This window comes from Halyomorpha halys, unplaced genomic scaffold (assembly GCF_000696795.3).
Source record: "Halyomorpha halys isolate HHAL.00 unplaced genomic scaffold, Hhal_1.1 Scaffold349.1, whole genome shotgun sequence".
NCBI classification, from domain to species: Eukaryota; Metazoa; Arthropoda; class Insecta; order Hemiptera; family Pentatomidae; genus Halyomorpha; species Halyomorpha halys.
The window spans coordinates 31,661-38,922 of record NW_027109825.1 but is presented as its reverse complement, the minus strand read 5'-3'; positions in this window follow the sequence as shown (position 1 = coordinate 38,922).

The following is a 7,262-nucleotide window of genomic DNA, read 5'->3' as shown; positions in this document are numbered from 1 at the left end:
TACATATAACATCATAAGTATACATGAAATTTAAATATTAATACATTTTCTAATCTATTCATTAAATTAAATAACTTTTTATTATTAAATTAGCATATCAAAAAGTAATAATTTTAAATGAATTATTAATTGGAAAGAGTAATTTTGAATACTTCTGCAAAACACTCAGATGGAATTTGATAAATTGTACTTCTAAGATGAAATTGGCACAACTGAACAAGTTTTTTCTGTAGGAACGGACTCTGGACCTAATTAAGTTTTACATTATTGAGACCTTTAAGTATTTTTTCTAACACATATTTGAAACAGAAGATCTATTTTGTCCATTGGATGAAACAAGGTTCATTTAGTAAGCAGGTGCTTCATTTTACAGATATATTGAAAACATATTTAGGTGAATGCATACTGAGAGAAAAAGTGTTAACGATATTTTAAACAGTAGATGTTAGAATAAACTATTTTTGTATGTAAAATGTACTTTGAATTATAGGAACGGTTTAATAATAGAGTTCAATTATTATAACTAAATGATAGGTTTCATAAGCTATATAAAATCTCCCCAAAAGAAGACATTCAACCATTACAGTATTGTCTACTTGTATAATATAATATGAGATATGTAAATGTGGAAATAAAGACACATTTATTCAATTCTATTGTTCCAGTTTCATTCTGTGTGTCTGAAATATAGATCAGAACAATAAAAATGGCATAGCTCAGTATTACCATCCTTTAGCGAGCCATAACAGTCCACCCAGTAAGTTTAAATCTATAAAGAAAGATGTGAAGTCCTGGATTACATCTACCTGAAGTAGACGCCGCAAAGAAGAAGCGATCACCCAATAGAGAAATCCCAATTCTCCAACTCTGTTGAATAGAGAATTAACTGACTCCTTGAATCTTGATTCATATCGATTCAAGGAGTCCATTGATTCATATGATTCACTTGAGAGTATGATTCTTTCAAAGAATCAACTATTTGATTTGATTACCCAATTCACATGTCCATCTCTATGAATGGAAATGTAAAAAAAAAATTATATATAACTGAGAATTCATCCTCATGTTAGAGTAACACTGTGAAGTAGTCGTTATCAGACATGCTTGAGTAATCCATGTATAATGCGATCTTGGGCCAACGACAATTCTAAAGTAACACTTATGGAATAGCATTAAATCAAAGTTTTGTTACTGCCAAACAATATTAGCAAATATATTGGTATATTTGCAAAATATATTTGTAAATCAGATACTCCATGAGTAATAAGTTGGCCTTTATGAAATTAAGAATAGTAATATTTCCAGATTTTTTTTTTTCATAAGTTCATTTATCATTGAATAAATAATGAACATAATCGGATTGAAATAATCCTGAGAATTTGAAAATTATAGTTCTTTTTATAAAATTTAAAGATTAATTAATTTTCTAATCAAATTTATTAAATTAAATAACTTTTTTTTTATTATTACATTAGCATATGAACAGCTAATGCACTGTTCACTAGTCTGAGGTTGTTTCTAATTTTTTTTCTTTAAATTTTCAGAAATAGCATACTTTTACATTGCAAAAATAATCTAAAACATAAATTATTCTTAATAACTGATACGGTTTTAATACTTTAATTGGGATAACAAATAAGTTGTAGTATTGTAAATGTTGGCTGCAATTTTAGTCACTAACATTTTTTTTTTTTATTGTTTTGGATTGATTACTTTTTTTTACTACCATTTTTCTGTAAGTCCCCACTGCTCTGCTCATAATTTAAGTTTTAAATTGAATGTTTAATAATGTTAGTAGTTTAATTCAACTAAATGTATCTGTAATTACAATCTTAGGTATAACAAATGTTTCTGTTATGAAACTGTTTGATTAATAACTGATGTACATAATTCTGAATATATTATGTATTCATACAACGACTTGTACACATTTACAACCATTGGTATGAATTCAAAAGTCATCAATTCTTATTCAAAATGATATAGTTCTAAATTATACAATGTAGTAAGATAAGTAGTAGTAGTTATATAAGATTATCCACAACAAATACACTACTATATAACAAACCATTTAATGGTTATATATAAGAAAAATTAAATATTAATGATTTTAAATTTTAAAAAATAGGCTTTTAACTTATAATAAAGGAAATGACCTGGGCAGAATAGCCTGCAAAAGTAACTTTAAATTAATGTGAGGAAGAAATTATAATTGAAGATGTCCTTGAGGATGGCTATAGTGGCCGAAATGTTGGACTGGTGAAAAATAAAAGTGTTGAGACAAAAAAGGATACAAATTTTTGATTTATTTAATAAATAATTACCTTGTCTCAAGAAATTGAAATAATATAATTAAACATATATTGATTAGAAAGAATTAAATATCGGTAAGTTGCTACTCTGAAATTTTATTTCTTACTGAATAATCTAGAATATGACAAAATAAATACTTCATATGTATAAAAAATGCTGTACCATAAATTCTATTGATATTGTCTTTCTGAGTTTAATGAAACGCTATCACATATTTCTGGCTTATAGAAATTATATCAGATTGAATGACTAGTTTCTTACCAAAGATAAATTACTCGAAATTATTTATATTTCTAAATTCAATGAGAATTATATTTGTAAATTATTCCATTTTCTGATTTCAAGTTTTAAATGCTTTAGTTTTGTACTATTGTTGGTACGATATTCTTTTTGTAATCCATAAAATTTTAAATGGTGTAAATTTGATAGTTTATTTTTTTTTTTTGTTTAATGGAACAAGTATGTTTAATTGTTGATGTGTTTCAGTAAAGAAAATTGATTATTATTTGTTGTCATTGTGATTTACTTCTCTTTGACTCTCTCATCATAACTTTCATCTGATATGTAGTCATGTTTAAGCTGGTGAACCAAAGGAAGTAATAGGGCAGCGTCGGTTTGAATCCGGCCTAGTGGAGTTGAATTATTTCATTAAGTAGCGGCCCACAAAAAAAATAAGTAACTATTATAAGTAACTAAAATAAGTAATAATTATTTTTTAGTTCCAGAAGTAAAAAATAATTATTAATTTAATAAAAAGTATTTCTTTTTCAAGCAAGTACTAATTGTAATAACTAATAAAGTACTATGGCAATTATATTTAATTTTCTTAATATTTTGGTTTCATTCTCCTTTTTTGTGCTGAAATTTTTTTCATGTTTAGAAATGCTGAACCTAATTGTCTGTGGCTGGCCCCCCTAGTTTTGATCCTGGGTATGCCCTTGATATCGAAATACTGCTATCAAACTGGCATTTTACCAGTGATGGTTCAACATTTCATATTAAGGTGCTAAAGAAAATCAAACTAAGTAAGATATTGTTGAGATTGTAGTGACACTATCTATCAGGGACTGCCCGTTCTACCACCGTTATTGCTTCCTGCCAAGACGAAGAGCTTCAGTTCGTTCCACCTCAGAGCACTATCTATGTTTTCTCTTGTTATGTATTGTATTAATTTATTCAGTAAAATGTAAATAATTTGATAATGTTATATATAAACATGTAGATAGTATTATAATTGTAAATATCTTGATATAATAAATAAAGTTTACCAAAAAGAATATACTGAATCACAAAAAAGGTAGTTCTTAGAGGCGGTGCCTCTCACTGCCCTTTGTATCTTTTATAGAATCAATACTCCACCAATAGGGCTGTAACCATACCATCTTGGGACAGCTAATAAGGCATTCAGTATAGTCTTCCAACTTATTTTTTTGATATGAAGAATCTAATTTTATACTAGTTCCCTTCTGGTCATCTCCTCTTTCTTCTACATGTTAGCCTTTTGTAGGACTCGTAGCTGCGCATAGGGCCAACATGCCTCCTTCGTATCTACTGGAATAGTACCTGGTAAAACGAAGATACCTTCTTTCATGACCCAGCAGCTAGATACCCTCAGGGCTGGCATTCCTCCTTTGTACCTACAGGAATAGTTTCTGTAGGACGAGGTTACCGACCTTAGAGAACTTATGGCTGGCAACTGTCTAATCACCTCCTAATCAACTACCCTACCTAAATTGAACACCCATTGTCGAGACCTTCTGGTCAGGAGTACTTAACATTATCTATTGGAGTCAAATTTGACACAACTAACTTGACAATGGTTTGGTGATGTCTTGTGAGGGATGTTGGTTCGCAGCTTTGGTTGCAGTTATAGTTGTTGCTATTTTCTATGATTGCAGCGATCTTTGTTGTTTTCATGCCCTATCTACCATGCCTATCTAAGTCAGAATAAAGTAGTGTGTCTGGGGTGAAAGTACTGGAGTTTTGGTGTTCTTTGACTTGGTTCACGAACTGTTGATTTAGATTTTTCTTGGGTATGCTAGTAGGTTGGCCCTAGTAATGTAATGTGTGGAGATCAGTAGCACCTGTTACTGCCATGAAGTGAGAGTTGGCAGGATGGCTGGTGTTCCATTGAGGGTACAGTTGAAGCATCATAGGTACCTGTCGTTGCTAAGTGAGGCTGTGTGGTGGGATGTCCTTCGGTTTGTGTCTCGAAGCATATCCTATACCAGTTGTTGCCATTCGAGGCTTTTCGGCGGAATGCTTGTTAGGGTTGAAGCATCATTACGCCTTTTGGAGTCTTTAGTGAGCAGACAGTTGGCCTGATGCTAATCTGATTTAAAGCATCATTACGCCTGTTGTGACCCAAGTGTAGCAGCTTGGCGGGATGTCTCAATGTCGGGCTCTTGTTGCGTATACCAATGCTGGAGGTCTGCATTTAATATATATTATTATTTTCATCAGCTCTGACTGAGGTCCAGAGAGGAAATTAGTAGCAACTTACATGTACATCTCAGATAACTTCATTTTGGGTATTGTGTCTTCAACGTATTGCTGGCTGCTATGCCTGTGAAGTCCAATAATATAAATATAAATATAAAGGGTGGTGAGAGGCACCGCCTGTAAGAACTAACTTTTTTGTGATTCAGTATATTCTTTTTGGTAAACTTTATTTATTAAATCAACATATTTACAATTATAATGCTTTTTACAGGTTTATATATAACGTTATCAAATTATTTACTTTTTACTGAATAAATTAATACAATACATGACTAGAGAAAACATAGGTGGTGCTCTGAGGTGGAATGAACTGAAGCTCTTCTTCTTGGAGGGACGCGATAATGGTGTTAGAACGGGTGGTCCCTGATAGATAGTGTCGCTACAAGATGTTAAATAATTAATGTAAATTTATTACTGGCAGAAAGCTATTTGATAGGTCTTGTCTCTGTTACAATAATGTTCATCCACTAGTTTGTGATGTATTTAAGATAAACACTCTCTCATAGTTGTACCGACTTTTGAATAATGGCTATTTTGGTGGTTGGAGAGTCTTTATCATATTCTTCTTGCATTACTTTCATCCAGTAGATTGCAAAAGAAATTATTTGCAAAATTCTAATTAATGTATTTAGCTCTGGCACAGCAATAGTAGTAGTTCTTATTGTGATTATATTTTAAATTTTCAACTATCAGCTAAACGATACATTGTCAGATATTGCATTTAAAGCGAGGGAGAAAGCTATTTGATAGATCTTGGTTAAAATTATGGCAAACCACAGATAAATAAATTTTCATTTGCTTAAATTTAGATATAAATGGAGTTCTTGTTATTGTGATTAAGAGTTTAATATTCACTCATTAATTTTTATATTCATTATTCTACCTAGCCCTTCATTAAGATACATCCTATGGTATGTTTCCAAAGATTATGAAATTTCTTTCTGGCATTGGAAGAGACCCTATCTCAGCCGTCTGGCTGCAATTTAACATCAGGTTGGGGGACAATGACACACTCACACATCTCTCTGTATTAATTATACTACACACACCCTCATTTATACACTAAAGTCATTAAAGATGGTGTAGAGACTGAACCCTTTAGCTACATAAAACTCTATTATATGGATGTGATAGCCATTCTGTTTCATTTTGCTTTCATTAGTCATGGTTTTTAGTGGCTCATATTGAGGCACTAAAAAAAAAACTATGCTGGACATAGTAGAGTGGTATTTATTTTAAGGATAGCTTTGGTTAGTTTTCTATTGATATCTGAACATGAGGCCTGCTACAAAAAAAAAAAAAGTATTCCCTGCATTATTAATTATGCTACACACACCCTCATCCCATTAACCCTTTAATTGGGTAAAAATCTGACAGTGGAGCGTGGTTCTGACCAAATAACCTCCTTGCATAACCTTCGGTCTAGTAACAGGACTTTCTTATAAAGTACTGAACCCCTGGCTCTTCATGGGTTGTGGTGGTACAGATTTTAATTTTAATTCCCTGAATTGTGATTATGCATTTAGTGTTCACTTATCAATTTAACAATTACTTTTCTACCTATCCCCTTTTTGGCTTTTTATAGTCATGATTCCACATGTCGTATTGAGGAAATTAAACTACAAAGACATTCTAGAGAGGTATTAATTTTGGGAATAGCGTAGTTTGGTTTTCAATTGCAGTGCTAATATCAGGCTTAGCAACAAGGAAACTGAAATTATGAAAATTCTATAATCGAAGAGTTCTGTTTATAGTGTGGATTTAAATTGATTTAGGCGGCTTGCAGTTTATTAGTTTTTATGTAAATTAAGTGGTTTAGTTCCTCTTATGCCTCTATGACACAATAATTGCAAGTCACAGTATCGAGGTATATCATTGATGGTGATATTTGTTCTTCCTTAGTGAAAAACATGTCCCTTTTTCTTTTGATTCTTCTTCTTGAATGTGATGACGGATTAGTAAATGTGAAAAAGAGAGAAAAAGTACTTCAGAAGGGAAGGAAATCAGATTAAAGGAGTAAAGTGCCTGAGGACTGAATAGTTTAATGGAATTTAATGAGCTTGATTGTTTTTTTTAATTTATTTTATAACCCTCTTTCTGGTTATCTTATACCTATTCTAACCATGGTGGGGAGGAGGGTTTAGTCAAGTTTTCATTTCATGGAATCATTGCAGAAATAAAAGTCGACCTCACAAGCTGGATTCGAACAGTGCCAGAGCACTGCCACTGGTGCAGTTTCGAGGTTGTTAAGACCTAAAAGCCTCAACTCACTTGGCTACAAACTGCTCCAATGATCTTGATCCAACCCTATTGGTTTAACAGCCTTAATTTTCATTCCTTAATTTATTTAAAACAAATAATATTGTTGTAATAATAGTGTTAAGTTGATCTGAAATTAAAAGTTTTACAATTTAATGTGAAGAGTGATAAAATAGGTTTCAGTAATG